We start from the raw sequence: 19,296 nt of genomic DNA on the forward strand, positions 1-19,296 counted from the left end.
GCTTGTAAATTTCTCAAATTCCATTTTGACTGAAATTTTCCATACTTGGTCTCAGCCTAAGTTCTGGAGAATTTAAGCAGAGTTAATTATTTTTCTTGAGTTCATATATGAACAATCTTGTTTTTTCCCTTATGTTCCAATCACACATGAGGGGACAACACATAAATGGATCAAAAGATGTAGAGATATCAAACTTGGCTTGTTCTGTAAATCTCATTGAGCATTAAAAGTCAAATCAGGTTTATGCAGAGGGATGGGTTCTATAGTTTTAAAGTTATGAACATTTACACTGGGGAATGCTGTACATCTGTGTTAGAATTTTTCTATTTTTGAGATGCTCTTAGTGTTGCTCAAAATATTGGCTGTGCTCAGCAGCATACTAGCTGAGCCATACCCTTAATCTAAAACCTTATCTTGGGCCATTGCCAAACCAGATTATTAGTACTTGATTATTGTAAGGGTAATTCATGCTGGCAGAGCATGGATCTTTGTTCCCCTCTTGTAGCTGGACCATGTAGGAGGCTAATGATTCCCTTACTGCCTCCAATCTTATAGATCTGGTCCTTTTAACTCAAGTGGCAGCATTTCATGCTCTTAGATCTAGATGTTCTGGTTTCCAGTCCTGTGGGTAACCCATTCAAGGGTGTCATTTACATAATCACTGGGAAAAAACCAGCTGCTTTATAGTGTATATTAACAACATGGGTAAGTCCTGTTACAGAAGGTTTGGTTCAAGAAGTATCAAGCCAAATAGCACCAGACCAAGAAACGAAGAAGCTCCATGAGCCTAATAACCAAATTATGGAGCAGTAGCTGTCAATTTTTTATGCACTGAGTGTTGGCTTTTTGAGGATTAAGTGAACTACTGCATTTTTCAGGGAGGCTGGCAGGTTTGCTTCCCAGATGGAGCAGTTAATTTTTGTTACTAGTAGCCATAGTTGTTCATGACTGGTTTTCTGCCACCAGGAGGGGGACTAGACCTGATGAGTAGGTAGTTGTGTAGCAACTCAAATGTGGCTCTCTGTCCCCCTCTAGTGATGGTTGAGCCATATATACTGGTTAATGAGGCTGCAATAGGGCTGAGTCTTTTAGCTGAAGCAGTAGGGGCTCATGCTTTAAGGCATCACTTCAAGCAGAGATCTCAGGTTCAATCCCTGCTGCTGACAACTCACCCTGGAGCATGCGGTGTTGCTGGAATATGAAAACTTGTCTCTCTCTCCAACAGAAGTTGGTCCAATAAAAGATAGTACCTCACCCACCTCCAGTCTGTAAGAATGGAGCATGTAATTTACTGGAAGCAGAGCCATTTTGAGGTGCATATTTCAGACCCTGGTTGAAAATAAAACTGAGTAAAAGAAAAACCTCAACAGTGTCAGTCTCAGAGGATTTATTCGAAGGAGCACTTCTACTCAGTGCAACTAGAACAACCGCAGAGAATCCAAGTTACTACACAACTCTGTAATTCACACACACAAAAGTCCTCAGGGAGACAGAACTAATGTTAATGTTTTAGAGCATCTCCCTCTTGTGAAGATGAATTCTATGGTGTGTTGTCATCTGACACTAACAATTACCCGTCTGTGCTTTGAGAAGACCCTCTGGTTCGGAAAAGATCATGGTCCATTCTGGATATTTGTAGTGGGAGCAAAATCATGGAGAGGAATAAAGTGGAAGCACTTGGTGTTGATGAAGTGTGGGAATTTAGGAGAGGCTATGTGTTGTTGTGCTGCCATCTCGTGGTGATGTTCCATAAGAAGCACCCTGAGAAAAAGGAAGGCTGTGTGGCATAGTGGTTTGGCCAGGCAGCTTGGAGTATAGGGTAGGGGTGGGGTTTGGTCCTGTCTCTGATACTAACTCATTGTGACCTAAGTCCAAATTTGACCCAGTAACCTTTCTGCTTCAATTTACACTACTGCAAAATTGACATAAAATACTTACTCACTTCACAAGGGAGCTGAGTCTACACTGTGTGAAAAAGTGCTTTGAAGTCCTTCAGGAAAGCTGGTGTAGCAATGGGAAGTACTGTTATCGAGATGGCTGACCTGTCCCAGGGATACCTCCTGTGCTCATGTCGTAAATATCATCTTATAGTCTTTCCCTGCTTGTTGCAGGGGAGCCAATAGCACAGTGGTGTCAGATGCCTTCGGGGCTGTGTTTATATGGGCCCACACGGGCCCAGTCAGGTTCTATCATCTCTCAATTTTCATTTAAATAAAAAAGAAAGGTTTGTGGCCCTCATGACTGCAAAGGAAACGCTCCAGATGTGAACTAGGATAAACCGCTGCAGTGTTATTGTCTGCAGTCTGCAGAAGTTTCCATTACATGCTCTGTAGGGTGGGGTGAAGGGAGGAATGAAGACTGAACAATGCCAGGATCAACCTAAAATCTGAGGTCAAATCCTGCATCTTCCCTGAATTCTTTCTTAGGACCTCCTCCCCTCGTGGTGGCTCCTCTGGTGGGAGTGCAGCCATAGCACTGGCAATTGCCTCCATTTTTATCCCATTTCATCTAGCCCAGCGTGGCCAGGCATGTCTTGCACTGTTCTTCTGCCAGCGGTGCAACTGTAACAGTGGAAAATTTTAGGGAAGTGCTCATTATAGATGCTACCTTAAAGGGCCACACGGTACAATGGCAGAGTCATTACACAGCACAGCGTGTGAAACAGAAGAGCTGATATACTCTGTGCTGGGTGTTGGCTTCCCACCCCAAAGGAAATCTGCAGAGAAGCTAATGCACCTGTAGGTTGTCCTTCCTTGCCTGTGGCCCTCTCTCCCTCAGAAGTAGGTTCCCGCACCCTCTCCCCTCCTGAGTTGTAGTACAGTGGCATAGAGATGTGAGGAGCTGTGGCAGGCAGGACAATTACAGATGTTCACTGCATGGATAGGCTACAATAGCAGGACTCTGTCTTTTCTTGTATGTCAATTCCTCAGAGCTCGGCTTTTTTTTAATTCCCTCCCCCCCCTTTTTTTTTTGTTTTACTCAAGACTGTGTTCTTTATAGTTTTTTCCTTTTGCTCATTTCCTACAAATGAAACATAGCCACAGGGATCCTGCTCAGGGCATGAAATAGCCAGGCCATGTGTGAAACTCCCAAACACACTGAAACATTTAAACCTTCGTTTAAATTTCAGCCTGCTGAGCGGGGTTTGCTGGTGATGCTGCTGACCTCTGTAACTAGGGCATTATTGTGAGCTGACTGAGTGGAAAGACGCTGTTCTGAGAGACTCTGGGAAAGGAACCTCTTAAAGGGGCCTGTGTCCCAGGAAAGGGTGGGGGGAATATATGGAAAGCACAATTAATTACCAAAAATATTTATCACTTGTAACTGTTAGAGATGAGAGATTGACTGAATGAGATATTTGCCAACCTTGCTTGTGTATCTTTCTTATAAATCTGGACTACACATGCTGTAGATATACTCAAAGACTACTGTAGGTATCTTGATGCTAGTGCTGTCTATGCTCATTTTATAATGGTGGTCCATACACAGACACCCTCGTGGTGTGGTGTATAAAGATTTTACTGGCATCAGTTTGGGGTGGGTGCATTACTCAGGAGTTGGGGAAGCCAGGAGCAAGTTAGACAGCTTATCCCAAGTGTGTGTCTCTAAACCCTCCGTGCCCCAGAACACCATCAAAGGTTCTATACATGGCATGTATGTTATAGGGAAACTATTTACTGTACCCCTCTGGCTGTAGAGTCAGGTACTGCGGTTACTGTGGGCCAGATGCTCTGGTGGTGTAACATGGGTGTTGCTCAGTTGAAGTTGATGGACCCACACCAGTTTACACCTGCTGAAGAACTGGTCCCAATTTTCAGATGTGGGATGGGTTCTAATTTGCATCCCCAGGAAATGTGTGCGCTCCCTGTGCTCCCACAATGCGCACTTGAATTCAGACCAGGTAACTGCACGCATTTGCCGTTGTGCATGTTGCTATCCGAGGCATCTGCCAGCCACATGACTACACAGACTATATTGGAGGTGCAAGTTATGCTCCCATGTTCAAAAATGGGTCCTTTAATGTCAAGAGCCGGGCCCCCTGTGCCTGTGACTGACTACCTGCTGCCCTGTTGGGCTTAAGGGAAGGCACCTGGGCCTTATAAAGAGAGAATAGAGCTGATGAGACAGCTGAGGAAGCTACTGGTGAAGCAGCCTAAGAGCCCAGCAAATAAAGGCCCAAGAAGGGGGCCTGTGCTGCCTCCAGACCTCAAGAGAGAGTGACCAGATGCCCCGATTTTATAGGGACAGTCCCAATATTCGGGGCTTTATCTTATATAAGCGCCTATTACCCCCAACCCCTGTCCCGATTTTTCACACTTGCTATCTGGTCACCCTACCTCATAGGGAAAGGCTGAGCAGCGCCGGGGAAGGGCTGATAACTGTTTCTAGCAGAGAGGCTTAGAGCCAGACAGACCTCTGGGAGGAGGGGTTGTGCACAGTGGGAGACTGGGGCGGAAGAGACTTTACTTTGGGTTTGACTTAGGCCTTGTCTACACTAGAGAACGTCGTCAACGTAACTTATAGCGATGATCAAAAACTATAATTAATAGCTATAATTAAAAGTCTTGTGCCTGTTCACACAGCACTTGTGTCGCCAAAGCATATCCACACTTGGTGCTCTAGCATCGACAGTGAAAGCAGTGTACTGTGGGCAGCTATCCTACTGTGCAACTCACCACCTTGTGCCACTCGGAGTTGTGGGAAGGTGGAGAGAATCACAGTGCATAATGGGTGCAGGCTCACTATCCCATGACGCAATGATTTCTGTCCCATGAGTCCATGAGTTTCCAACTGCCTTTCGAGGCATTTTTCAACAGCTCTAGCTTCCTGAGAGGCCACCATCTCTGTCTGAAAGGACGGATCCTGCACTGCTCTCCAATGTTGTCAGTATTCTGAACACATCGCAGCTGGTCAGATAGTATATCATGAGATCCCCCATCGGAACAGGAATCCAAGGCACCTAACCTGCTATGCGCCAGGCAAACAAACAACACCGGATCACTGTTTGCATTCATGGTGCATCTGCACATGCTGACCGTCAATTTTGGGCTATGAAACAATCACTGAGTGGTGGGATCGCATCATTATGCAGGTCTGGGATGACGAGCGGCGGCTGCAGAACTTTCGAATGCGCAAAGCTACCTTCAAGGAATTCTCGCCCCTGCCCTGAGGTGTAAGGACACCAGAATGAGAGCTGCCCTCCCAGTGGAGAAGCACGTGGCGATCTCCATGTGGAAGCTGGCAATTCCAGACTGTTACCAGCCGGTTGCTAATCATTTTGGAGTCGGGAAGTCCACAGTTGGTGCTGTGCTATCGCAAGTGTGCAGGGCCATTAATTGTTTTCTGCTATGAACGACTGTGACTCTGGGCAATGTGTGTGAAATAGTGGATAGCTTCGCAGTGATGCGGTTCCCTAATTGTGGTCGGGCGACAGATGGCGCACACATACCAATTTTGGCCTCAGACCATTTTGTGACTAAGTATATCAATAGACAGGATACTTCTCTATGGTACTGCAGGCACTTGTGGATCACTGTGGACATTTCATTGACATCAATATGTGTTAGTCAGGGAAGGTGTGTGATGCACTTATCTTCATGAACACTGGCCTGTACAGAAAGCTGCAAACAGGGAATTTTCTTCCAGACTGAAAGATTCCAATGGGGGATGTTGAAATGCCCATAGTGATCCTGGGAGACCCAGCCTACCCCTTACTGCCATGACTCATGAAGCCTTATACAGGCAACCTGGATAGCAGCAAAGAATGCTTCAATAACAGGTTGAGCAGGTGCTGAATGACTGTTGAATGTGTATTTGGCAGATTAAAAGCTCGCTGGTGATGCCTTCATGGCAGGTTAGACCTAAATGAGGAAAATATTCCCATAGTTATAGCCACCTGCTGTGTATTCCACAATATTTGTTAAGCTAAAGGTGAAAAGTTTCCCCTTGGGTGGATCACCAAGTTGGATCGCCTTGTGGCTGACTATGAACAACCAGATGTCAAGGCAATTAGAGGGGCACAATGGGGGGCCATTCTAATCAGGGAGGCCTTGAGGAACCATTTTGTCAATGAGCTCCAATAAGCTGTCTTTGTAAACAGCACAATGCCATGCTATGACTGCTAGCCAGCTTGCACTGTGTACTAATGTAAGGTGCAACCACCACGTGCAAGAGACAGATTACTTATTCTTCACAGAGTATGTCTTTATTAAATAACAATTATTCACAAACATCCAAAAAGCTGGCCTAGAGGGGAGAAAGCAATGAGGAGGCGTGTGGGCTATGACAGCTGGGTGTAAGTCCAGCTATCGTTCTGGAAGCTGTCTGAAGGGATGGAGTGAACAGAGTACCAAGACAGGCTGGGAGTTTGGTAGGAATGTGTGGATGGAGTTTGGGGAGGGCATGGAAAGCAGTTCTTCATTTGCTGCAAGGGGGGGAAAAGCATGCATGAATTCGGTCTGCAGTGTTGTTAGTGAATATAGCGGCTCTGTTTGCTCCTCCATGGATTTTATCATGCACTCGTGAGCTGCTATCACTTGCTCCTGGTTTTTCCTCCTCTCCTGCCTATCAATTTTTTTTTATTTATGGACACTGTGTGCCTCCAGGCCATTTTTTTTCCACCACAGAGGACTGGAGGAGTTCTTGGAACATCTCCTCTTTACTTCTCCATGGTCGTTTTCTTATCAGCCACAGGTGCTCAACAGGTGTGGAGGTGCTTCCTCTCCAGGGCACATCCATAGAAGCACAGTAAACAATGAATAGACGCATGATTGTCAGTGCACTAATAGCTTTGATTCAGTTCTGCAAAATGCACCTCTTTCTCACTGTCCCTTGGCAAGTGCACAGCTCAGTGATCGTGCAGGGCATTGTGAGCTGTGCTTGGCGGGAGGGGGCACTCGAGCTGGAGGAAAGATTCTGGGTGGTTGGTTGGGGTATTAATGCAGGTAGATAGAGACAAAATTTCAAATTGTGCCACCATTTTCCACAGGAGAGGGCCATAGAATCTGATATCTCACTCTTGAAAGTAAGCAGGGATGGTAGGCTGCATGTCCTCTACGTAAGCAGCTTCAAACCGGGTCCTGATGTGTGCCTGTGTGCCACTTTGGTCCTTGCACAAGTGCTTGCCGATTGGCGCAAGAAAGTTTCCTACAGTGGGGAAGAAACAAAGCAGCTCTGCTGAGGAATCTCCAGCAGAGGATTGACGAGTACCTCCAGGAAAGTTTCCAACACAGCTACTCTGGTGCATTTCTGTCCCTTCAACCAACTGTATAATGCAATAAAGCAAAGGACAGCTGTACCTCATGTAACTGAGCAGGATCATCTCAAAAAAATCACTTACCCGAGCTCCCCTCTCCTGCATCCTGCATGCCAGAGCTGGAGGACTGGGACTAGCTCAAAGCCTCAGCGGTCAAGAAGAGGTTCTGACTCCCTACATCACCAAATGACCCTGTCCCCTGCTTCGCATTGTCCTTCAACTCGACCTCCTTGTCCACGACTTCTTCGTCAGGGATGACTCCGGTGTCTGCTGCATCTGGGCCCTCAGAGGTCTTTTGGCTCTGGAGGTGAGGTCGCTGCCAAGGGTCGCTTCCAGCTCCTTATAGAAGCAGCAGGTGTTTGGCTTTGCATCAGAGCAACAGTTTGACTCCCTGGCCTTTTGATACCCCTGCCGCAGCTCCTTGATTTTTGAACAGCACTGCAGCATGTCCCATTCATACCCCTTCTCTGCCATTAAACAAGAAATTTAACCGCAGGTATTGAAGTTCCTTCAGCTGGAGTGGAGCTGGGACTGCACAGCCTCCTCTCCCCAATTGCTGATCAGATCCAGAAGCTCCAGTGTGCTCCAAATGGGAGAGCGTTTGGTGCGTGGAGCCACCATGGTCAGCTGGGAAAATGAGATGTGAGCTCTCCATGCCGACCAAGCAGGAAGTGGAATTTCAAAAATTCCTGGGACTTTAAAGGGGAGGGCAGATGGCTGCAGGGCAGCAGAATTCAAACTGATAGCCAGAGCGGTCAGAATGGGCATTGTGGGACACTTCCTTGAGGCCATTTATCACAACATAACCAAGCTCGGTGCCCACACTGACGCTTTGTTGCTAAAAGTTTGGTGCAAAAAGCTCTATGCCTCTTGTCGAGGTGGCTTTATTTTGTTGCAAAATTAGGGGAGTTGGCTCGGCAGGGGGAGGGATTGTAGTGTGTACACCACCACTATTTTGGCGCAAAAAGCTGACTTTGGTCGACAAAAGTTTGTAGTGTAGACCAGTCCTCAATTTGGGTTTGTTTCATGTTAATAAGCCAGTCCCCAAGAAGAGGGAGTTATTGAACATGGCAGAAGTGCTAAATGACTATTTTGTTTCATTTTTCACTGAGAAGGTTAGTAGCAATTGGACGTCTAACATAGTGAATGTGGATGAAAACGAGGTAGCATCAGAGGCTAAAATAGGGAGAGAACAAGTTAAAAAATTATTTAGACAAGTTAGAGGTCTTCAAGTTACGAGGGCCTGATGAAATGCATCCTAGAATACTCAAGGAACTGACTGAGGAGATATCTGAGCCATTAGCGATTATCTTCGAAAAGTCATGGAAGATGGGAGAGATTCCAGAGGACTAGAAAAGGGCAAATATAGTGTCAATCTATAAAAAGGGAAATAAAGACAACTCAGGGAATTACAGATCAGTCAGCTTAACTTCAGTACATGGAAAAATAATGGAGCAAATAGTTAAGCAATCAACTTGCAAACACCTAGAAGATAAGAAGGTGATAAGTAACAATCAGTATGGATTTGTCAAGAACAAATCATGTCAGACCAACCTGATAGTTTTCTTTGACGGGATAACAAGCCTTGTGGATGCGGAGAGTGGTAGATATGGTATATCTTGACCTTAGTAAGGCTTTTGATATTGTCTCACATGACATTCTCATAAACCAGGGAAATACAACCAAAATGGAGCTACTAAATGGTGGGTGTATAACTGATTGGAAAACCGATCCCAGAAAGTAGTTATCAGTTGTTCACAGGCAAGTTAGAAGGGCATATTGAGTGCAGTCCCTCAGGGATCAGTTCTGAGTCTGGTTCTGTTCAATATCTTCATCAATGATTTAGATAATGACATAAAGAGTACACTTATAGAGTTTGAGGATGATACCAAGCTGGGAGGGATTGCAAGTACTTTAGAGGATAGGATTAAAATTCAAAATGATCTGGACAAACTGGAGAAATGATTTGAAGTAAATAGGCTGAAATTCAATAAGGACAAATGCAAAGTACTCCACTTAGGAAGGAACAATCAGTTGCACACATACAAAATGGGAAATGACTGCCTAGGAAGGAGTACTGTGGAATGGGATCTAAGGGTCATAGAGGTCACAAGTTAAATATGAGTCAACAATGTAACATTGTTGCAAAAAAAGCAAACATCATTCTGGGATGTATTAGCAGGAGTATTATGAGAGGCACTAGAAGTAATTCTTCCACCCTACTCTGCACTGATTAGGCCTCAATTGGAGTATTGTGTCCAGTTCTGGGTGCCACATTTCAGAAAAGATGTAGACCAATTGAAGAAAGTCCAAAGAAGAGCAACAAAAATGATTAAAGGTCTAGAAAATATGATCTATGAGGGAAGATTGAAAAATATTGGATTTGTTTAGTCTGGAGAAGAGTGGACATAAGTTTTCAAGTACATAAAAAGTTTACAAGGAGGGGGGGAGAAAAATTGTTCTCCTTAACCTCTGAGGATAAGAAGCAATGGGCTTAAATTGCAGTGAGGATGGTTTAGGTTGGACATTAGGAAAAACTTCCTAGCTGTCAGTGTAGTTAAGCACTGGAAAAAATTGCCTAGGGAGGTTGTGGAATCTCCATCACTGGAGACTTTTAAGAGCAGGTTAAACAAACACCTGTCGGGATGGTCTAGTGTGACAGGGTCAGACTAGATGGCTACCGGAGAGTGCTAGAAGGCCGATATATCAGACCCAGGCTTTGCAAGTCCCTTTTCCCCTGGTAGCTGAGCAGCGGTTACTCCAGGTTGGTTAATACACCTGGAACCAATCAAGGCCATATCTAGGACTTGTTAAAAGCCTCCCCTCCAGAGAGAGGGTGTGGCTGGAGTTGTGAGAGTGAGGCAAGCTACAAGAGTGTGTGAGAGCAAGCAAGATGTCAAGAGCCAGGAGGGTTTAGGAGAAGGAGCAGAACGCTGGCAGGAGAGAACCCAGCAGTTACAAAGACTCGGGGAGGGAAAAACCCTACGCGAAGAAGGCAAAGAACCTTTCCCAGGCCAGGAAGCCTGAGGGAAGAAACCCCACCAGAAGGGGAAGATCGAACTGGACATTTGATTTGGCACTACCATGCCCAGTGGGGCTGTCAAAGGTCAAAAGCCTCCCCTGGCAAGGAGGGCTAGGAAGGACCCCTGGCCTAGCAGGGTATGGACATTAAGTCAAGGGGCACGGGGAAGTAACTCAGGGAAGCTAGCAGCTTTCCTGAAGCCACAGCAGGAGGCTGCTACTTGTAGGGTGTCTGGGTTGGAGCCTGGAGTCAAGGATGGGACCGGGACTCCCTCCTCCCCCCCAACCCCCACTGACCATTCACTGGAGGGGCCAAAGCCCCAACGAAGAGGCAAGGGCCTTCAAGAACCAGAGACAGGACTGGGAGCCAGCAGGGAGCAGCCATCTTAGAGAGGCTGTATTACCCTCCCCCACCACTAGAGGGTGGAAGAACACTAAGGGGTGAAGCAGTTCCCTGACCTACCACTAGAAGGAAACGCTGGACCCACCGAGGTAGAGGAAGAGCTTTGTCACCCTAGATAATACTTAGTCCTGCCATGAGTGCAGGGGACTGGACTAGATGACTTCTCGAGGTCCCTTCTAGTCCTATGATTCTATGATAAGCCTCTGTGGATTATCCCTGTGAAGGAGAAACTGAGCCATGCCTGGCCAGCAGGGGACACTAGAGGGCAGGCGGGCCAGTTTACAGGCTTCCAGGTGCTAGCGCAGCACAATCAATAAATAATAATAGCAGGTAGGGATGTTGTGCAACTTGATTTGCTCATGTTCGTAAAGTGCTTTGAGATCTGAAGCTGGAAGGACCTAGGGAAATGTGAAGCCAGGTGGTAATGTGTGGCAATTCCCTGGTGAACGTGGCGGGACCAGAGCAAAGCCTGCTAGACATGCGAAGAACTACTAGCTGTCCCCATGCTGGAGGATCACTCTGTGTCAAGAGATCCCATATGCTGAGCTCTGAATGTGCCAGAATGTCAGCAGAGGCTTAGCACTGTGCCCTCGGCTCTTCTGTGAGAGCAGCATATGTCTCGGGTCGGCTCCATGAGGGATTGTGGGGGTGGGTGACTGTTAACACCTCGTGGATGTCGCTAGGGCGCTATCCATGCCACGCCGGACAGAGCTGTCTGCTTGCTGCCAGATGAATGCTGGTGAGTCGACTGACTGCGCTAATACACATGCACACAGTCTGTGGAGAACACCACGGAGAGGCTGCTTCAGCAGCTGACCACTTGATGAGATGTGTCGGCTGAGAGCTGCCAAAGGGAACAAGTCACCCGTCAATGCAGGAGCCAAGAGACCCAGGGCAGCCATCGGCTCCTCATCAGAAGGGAGAATGCAGACTTTTACAAAGCAAGGCAGGTGTCCCCGAAATGCCAAACAAACGAGAGGGTTATGGACGTGAGAGAGCCACCGCAATGCCAGGGAGTGGCACTCACGTGTAAGGTAGTGGTGTCTCCATGACATGCCCCGGAGGGGCTGGTACATGGAGAGACTCAAGTTGAATGATCAGTGCTCCAGAAGGGGAGGTGTGCTGGGCAGAGGAGGATGGGGGACGGTGTATGGGCCTGCGAATTTCAGAACCAAGGGCTCGATCGAGAGGAGCGTGTGGAGTTGGAAATCTAGGGGGACCTCTTCGGTGTGCAGAGCCACCTGAATCCCAGGGAGCCTCCCCAAGGTAGGGTGCAGGCTGTGATGTGGCTGCTAGCAGTGCCCAGTGTGAACTACGAGCTCCTGGGCAGGAGTGAGCCCACAAGAGGCCCACTCCAGACAAAACCTAGGAGCCTCTCTGGCTGCTAGACTGTGCAGCTGGCTCTGTGCCAGGCAGCTACAGCATTTCGCTAGCGAAGAGGGGCCAACACCTATGGCAGTTGTGAGTGCTGGGTCATCCAGCGGTCCCAGCCCTGGATGAATGTGGCCTTGCTCTGAGGTGCTGAGCTTCCCCAGCTCCCGTTGACTTCAAGTGGAGGTGTGGGCACAGGTCTCCTCTGGGAATCAGTTCCATGAAGGATGAGCAGGGGTAAGCGCTGAGACACCCTTTATGCGGCACCTTCCAGGGGCACCAGCTGTCAATCTGTCATTTTGTATTGAGTGGGCCCAGGACAGTGAGACTCCACTCGCCCCTTCCCGCCACCCCAGAGCCTGAGCTATAGAGCAACTCACCTGCTACTGACAACTAAATCACTGCTGAATGCTGCTTCAACTGTAAGGTCCTCTCCTGTTAGGAGGGCCCAGGTGTCTCCTTGGATTCTGTTTCCCTTGCCAGCCTCTCCCTAAGCTGCTTTGTTCTATACAGGCCCAGTGTGGCTGGATGCAGCATTGCCAGGCTCCCCAAGCTGCTTTGCGGGCCCCACGTCCACACCACCAATGCTCCCTCTTCTCTGGCACTGCTGTGCGCTCCCCAGCCCTACCAGTCTCTCCCACATCCTTATCAAACCCTGGCTCCGTCCCTTGCTCACCTATGCTTAGTTGTTTGTTGGTGGTGGTGAAGAGAATCATCATCTGCCTGGAGAGTGTTTTCAGAGAGCACAGCCAGGGAGGAACTGTTGCTTGAATACTTTAGTCTAATCAGAGGCATGACTGAGTCAGGAGGCAAGGGTTAAGTTTGGGGCACCTGGAGCAGCCTCTCTGCACCCTGATGGCTTTTGAAAATGCTACTGGAGCACTCCTTCCCAAAACCCATGCCTCCTCCCCACCCCATTGGAACACAGGCAATCCAGAATGTTCAAGGTACTTGGTTATTACCCACACCTGTCTTTCAAATCCCCATGTAAACCCTGCTCTGATTTCTGCCTATAAATGGGCACTCAAAAAGCTACTTGAGATTGTGCAAGCTATTGAAATTTTGGGCATTAACCGCTTGACTCCTTGGTTTGCTCATCTCTAAAACCCTCAAAATCTTTACAATGCAGTGGTATTATGGGGATTAATTCATATTTGTGAAGTGCTTTGAGATCCATAGATGAGCGATGCAGTTTTTATAATGGGATCACTCCCACTCTACGTGTGCAGAATAGTTTTCATTCTAACCTTGTTTTTACTTGCTGTCAGCATTGAAACTTTTACTCTTCTGGTACTCTGCTGCTGACGTTTGGTGGGGAAATAGTTCTGATTATTCTGGCATAATGGTTCAAATGCAAACCTTACACTGAACATTGGGAGAAATTGCACAGTGCAATCTGCCAAGAGAAATGGCAGAAACTCCATTGCTTGGGACACCTATACCTACCCTGAAAAACATATTGTTGGAAACGGTCCTATATTAGCTGAAGGGGATCTGATTTAGTTATGACCTAGATGGTTTTTCTTGTTGCTCTGATTCTATTGTTTAATACCCAGCAACTAAATTCAGCAATTCAAGGGCTTTAAAAATAAAAGGATAAGTCATAAAAAGAAAACACCTCCTTTCCATGCATCCCAAACAGGAAGATAGAGACAAACTCACATGACAGAAACTCTCAAGGTATTTTCAGATGTGCTAAAATGGTGTTTTAAATAGGCTGTTGGAAACAGTAGGGTTTCTATATGACAGTCTAGTGCCATCTGCTGGATATTTTCTGGTAAATTTAAAAAATGTTTGGGATCAGATAAGGTGACCCCAAAACAGCAACACAAAGACTGCAGCACCATGCTTCCAATTGCCAATGACTAATAGTTCTTTCCCACCAGCTCCAAGTTCATGCCATACCCTTTGTTTGTGTGTAGCATCCCTGCATGCACACATCACATCGTGCTTTCCCTGCCCTTCCTGGGGAGCATCTTTTATTTTCATCTCGATTATTTTTTATTTTCAGGTCAATTTATTCCTGGTGAAAGGCTGAGACAGCCCTGGAGATTGACAGCATCTATTTACAGAGAGCAGGTACAGCAGCTGCACACCAGCAGGGCAGATTTCCCAACACAACCACACCAATGTGCCTCAGTCCTAACTTCCAGGGACCAGAGAAGCGTTTGTTCTTCATGGCCCATTTGATCTTCCTGAGACTGTCAACAAGGTGACCAATTAGTATCCATGGTGGTGGTGGTTTATGTGCTGTGGGCATCTTGTACTTTGAACTGAGATCAAACGGGCATTTCTATTAGCCCATATGGCAAGCACCAGATCGCATTACCAGTCCCCGGAGCCCTCCAGCTCTACAAGTGGAGATGGGCCTGAAGCAAAATCCTGAAAGTGACCTTTTCTGAACTTAGAGGAAGTTCAGATACAGACTGTGGCCCATGTCTAATCAGAAATGTGACACGTTCTATTATTTGAAATTATCAAAATACCTGGTTGATGTTTGTGTTCTGGGGCCTCCTCTTCATGGTAGGGGCAGGCTGACCATCGCTTTCGTGGGCTCCATCCCTTGAACACATAGTAATCACATAGGAGGGACTGAATGCTGGATTGTCCAGATCCACCAAGGCGCTCATTCTAATACACTGGCAGCCCTTGGTTTGGAGTGTATTTAACCAGCCCCTTTCCATAAGTGTGTCTGTCCGTCTTCTTTCTCTTCGTGTTGCTTTCCCCTGCATTCTGGATTTAACATCTTTCTCCTAGTCCAAATGAAGTGCCATCTACTGTGACCCTGCTAGCTAGTTGTTCCTACCCCTCTTGTCTATTTCCAATCATATTTTCTGTATAAACTCCAAAATGTTCCCATCACTGCAGAAATGTCTTGACTCCCTATCCCAGGGCTACCCTGCTGCGGAAGGAGTGTCTAGACTGGAAGAGCCAGACACCATGAGGTAAGCAAATTCAGATCTAGGTACACCCCATTCCCTGAGGACTTGCATCAACCACACCAACTTGAGGGTGGGAGAAGTGAGCAGTCAACGTACCTCATCGTTCCTTTTCATCTCCAGCTCCTTGAATCAGCCTCTTGTCCCCACTTCGAAGAAAAGAGGAGGGACTCCCCCTGATATAATACAGTTCGGGTATTACAGTCAAGGGGGTGTGGGAATCTTGGCCATTGTCTAATAAGAAACTGCCTGACCTACTGACTTGTCTTGCAATAGTCTGAGATTAGTGGAGCAACCCATGGTAAAAACTACACACTTCTTGTGTGTCTCCTTGCTTTTGGTAGAGTCTCCATTGTAAGCTGTTCCCCACCCTCATCCAGGCAATGGACTGCAGACCTCCGTAATCCACCATGTGCTCATTCTTATCAGTATCTGTAATGGGGGCAGGGAGCTAGCCAGGGAGGATGCAGAGCTGTGCCTCCAGTGGCATTGTCTGCACAAATGGACTGGTTTATAAATGAATTTATAAGTTGAAATTGGCCCATAATGAGAGAGAGATTGAGCAAAAATGACTGGTAGCTGCAGACCACTTAGGAATCTGAGCTCTCAGTGCATTAAGCGAAGCTAGAGGGAAAGGCCGGGTAATGTAAGCAAGGCAATCAGGTTTGCTAAAGTCCACTGTGAAATGTGCTTATTGCTGACTAGGGGAACTAATACAGGGGCGCCTACTAGTATGAGCTGCTCCATTCTCCTCTCTGATCGAGATGTGGCTTGTGATGCTCATATCACAGCACACAGTGCCGCCTCCTGAGCAGAGTGGAACCCGACTGTGCTCTTTGATTTGTTCTCAAAGGTCCTTTCTTAGTAATTTATTAATTTACTGGTAATTGTGCTTTCAAAACAAACGCTGTCGCATTGGATTTTCTACAAATAAAACAATCTCACTAGCCCAATACTGCAGTCATAAACCATTCTCAGCAGCTCTGGCATCCCTTGGTGACCTGGGCAATAATGACAGTGCAAAGGAGGAAAAACATTTCACTAAGGAAACAATTTTCTGTTTCCAGCATCCTCGGGCTGGGTGTATACAATAAGACATAAAGAATGATTGAAAATATGACCAACTGCCCACTCAGTGCCTTTTAAAATATACAGGGCCAAATTCAGCCCTTGAAAAGCCTGGGATTACAGAAGGATCTAATTTCATCCATCATGTTAAATTATTTTTCTATTTTGAGAGATTAAAATGGGGGGCTGTTGTGCTAGATGCTGTTCAGACACAGTGAGAGACAGTCACTGCCCCAAACAGGTTACAATATAAATAGACAGATGCAGGGTGGGAGAAAGGGGGGTGCAGCTGTCTCCATTTTACAGATGGATTATGAAGGCACAGACAAATTAACAGGCTTGGCCAAGGTCGTACACGAGGGCTGTGACAGAACTGAGAATTGAACCCAGATGGCCCAGTCCAACAGCTTAACCATAAAACCATCCTTCCTCTCAATAAGAAACACATTTGTTTTGGGAGGCCGCAGAAGAAACCAGGCTGGGCTCTGGTGCTACCTAGCACAGAACTGGGAATGTGAGCTGCCCTCCTTGCACGCACAAGGCTGATTTTCTGCACTGGGTGGCTGGCTCTATGAAGCCTTGTGCCGTCATGCTCTGTGTTTCTCTTCCTCTTACTGTTTAGAGTTTATTAGCATATTCATGCTGCTTACTGTCATCTGCAACTATAAAATATGCTCTCAAACAATTGTCCTGGGAAATTCCAGAGAAAATTAATACAGAAAGAAAAAAAAATCACATCTATGCAAAACATTTCAGCTTCAATATTCAGCTGACATAGCTCAAAGCGAAAAGATTTGCAAATATCTTCTGTAAGCAGGGAGGAAGAATCACACGCAGGGGAAGAAAGGAGGGAGGGGTATGAAATATCAGAAAGGAGAGAGGGGCATGAAAATTCATTGCTATAGCATCGGACAGTGAAAAGTGACACCCATTGAGGCAGTGGCGTACCCACGGGGGAGATAGTAGGGAGCCAAGCCCTCAGGTGCTGGCCGGGAGGGGGTGCCAGCTGGGCCCTTCATGATGCGGAGGGGGTGGAGGGCGTAGGAGGCTCTGAGAGGTGGCTGGATGGAGCTCAGGGGTAGGAAGCTGTAAGTGACCAGGAGGAGGAACTTCCCTGCCCTCCCCCCCACTCTCCCCTGGCCAGGGGGTGATTGCGCTGCAGGGCTGGAGTGGGAGAGGTGGGCATCTCGTGATGGGTAAGTGCAAGTAGGGGTGGCGGCAGAGCCCGGCCAGAGCAGGCCTCCGCTGCCGCTATAAGCACCAGAAAGTCCCTAGGGCCCAGGAAGAGTGCCCCCTCCCCCTGCAGGTACAGACTCTGCCCCTCCCCAGGGCAGCTGTGAGGAGGGGGCAGCACCGTCTGGGAGGAGCCAGGGACCCCTCCTGCCCTGGGGAGGGGGGTGCAAATGCAAGTATTGGCCCCTGGGCGCCAGAGATCTATGGTACACCACTGCATTGAGGGTCCAGTGCGATTCCCACTGTGCCCAAGTGTGAGAGGTACTGAGTACCCACAATGCCCACCAATTTCAGGAGGAGCAGCTGGGGATGCTTAGTACCTTTGCCGAATGCTGGATCTAGCGGAAGGCCATGGCAAACCTCTCATTGACTTGAATGGGAGCTGCATCCAGAGAGCTTTCATCAACAGCGTCCCACCCGATGTCAGCTGCTAGGATGTTGCATGAAGAGAGAGGTGGTGTTTTCAGTTAGTTGATCTATAAACCCATGTAGATCCACAACCAGAAACCATTCTCTGGATGCTCTTGAGCTTTGGGGGTTGGATAAAATGGGACCTAGATCTGCATGACAGCATCTTGGTTTTACAACATGCAAAATCTGACTACTCAATTTTGCCCAATTGTCACATGCCCAGATTTGTCCACTCCTCAATATCATTAATTAAATACAGAGTATACTCCACTTGGTATATGCTCAGTTGGGTATTCATGAGGGATGTCTTGCATGGGATCCAGAGCAGCTGAATAATAATAAATGGCAGGCTACTACTTAGTTGGGGAACGTGACAAATTCTGCTTGTGCTAAAAGGCATGTGAAAAGTTTGGGGGCTGATTTTTCAGAGCTGCTGATCACCAAAGACTTCTATTGAAGTCAAGGGGAGCTATAGGTGCTTAGGACCATTCACTTTTGTAGGTCTCTCTGCTCCCAGAAGTAGCGTTGTCAGTTGTTTTCAGGTTGTTACTGAAACCACACGTCCCGCCTGCACCACACCATGACGTGATGTCAGTACTAGCTGGGTCCCAACTCCAGCGAGAAGAGAAAACAAAGGGGAAAGGAATTTTTAAAATGTAGCTGGCTTGGCCTGTCATGCTTCCTGCCCGCTCTCTCTGCAGTAGGACTTCCCACGGGCTGCTGGCACCCATCTGTTATCTTGTCCACCAGACATGGTCTCCTGTGGAAGCACTATGGGGTAGCTGCCTAGATTTTCCCAGAATGCACTGCCACCATACTGCCTAACCAGAGCTATAGGTGTGGACATGAGAGTTGTGATGCACAACAGCTACTGCGCAGCAGCAAAGAAAACTCTTTCTTACAACCAGTGAAAAATGACACTGTAGTGGTGATTGGACCTAAAAGTGCAAGAGCCCAATTCGCCCCGCCCAGATATGAATGACTTCCTGAGAATTTCTCATATCCTGCAGATTTAGAGGGAAGGTGTAAGTAGGACCCTGGAGTTGTTGGCTTTGATGCTAGGCTTCCTTGCTTCTCAGAATATGCAGATCAAGTTGTGGGCGAATGCCTTGCTTGGCACGTCAGTATAGCAAATTATTTCCATGCCATTGTTTTCTGCTAAGTAACTATCCCACGGAGCTAAAGAGCAGCTGTCCCCACTTGCTACTTTCAACAGCTCAGGCTCAGCTAGATGCCTTGACCACTGAGACCACTGTCTATGTCGCTATCAGTTAATCTCACTGTGTGTGTTGGCCTATCCACAGGGCTTGTCAGGGCTGCAGAAGACAGCGAGATGTCCTGCTAATTCAGAAATTCATGTATCCCACAGTCAGAAGGGAGCACTGTGATCATCTAGACTTCCCTCCTGTATAGCACAGGCCTGAGAACGTCCCCGAAACAATTCCTGTTTGAACTAGACCATATCTTTGAGAAAAACATCCTGCACTGCTGTCTGGGATGTAGCTGGAGAAGGATAATCAGTGGAAAGCATTAGTTTAAAACGGCCTAGAATCCTCCTGGGGTGGGTGTGTGGCAGCAGCTGGGAGAGATCTCTC

The sequence above is a fragment of the Emydura macquarii genome, unplaced genomic scaffold (genome assembly GCF_026122565.2).
Source record: "Emydura macquarii macquarii isolate MOO-44397 ecotype Brisbane River unplaced genomic scaffold, CSIRO-AGI_Emac_v2 contig_1119, whole genome shotgun sequence".
Lineage (NCBI taxonomy): Eukaryota > Metazoa > Chordata > Testudines > Chelidae > Emydura > Emydura macquarii.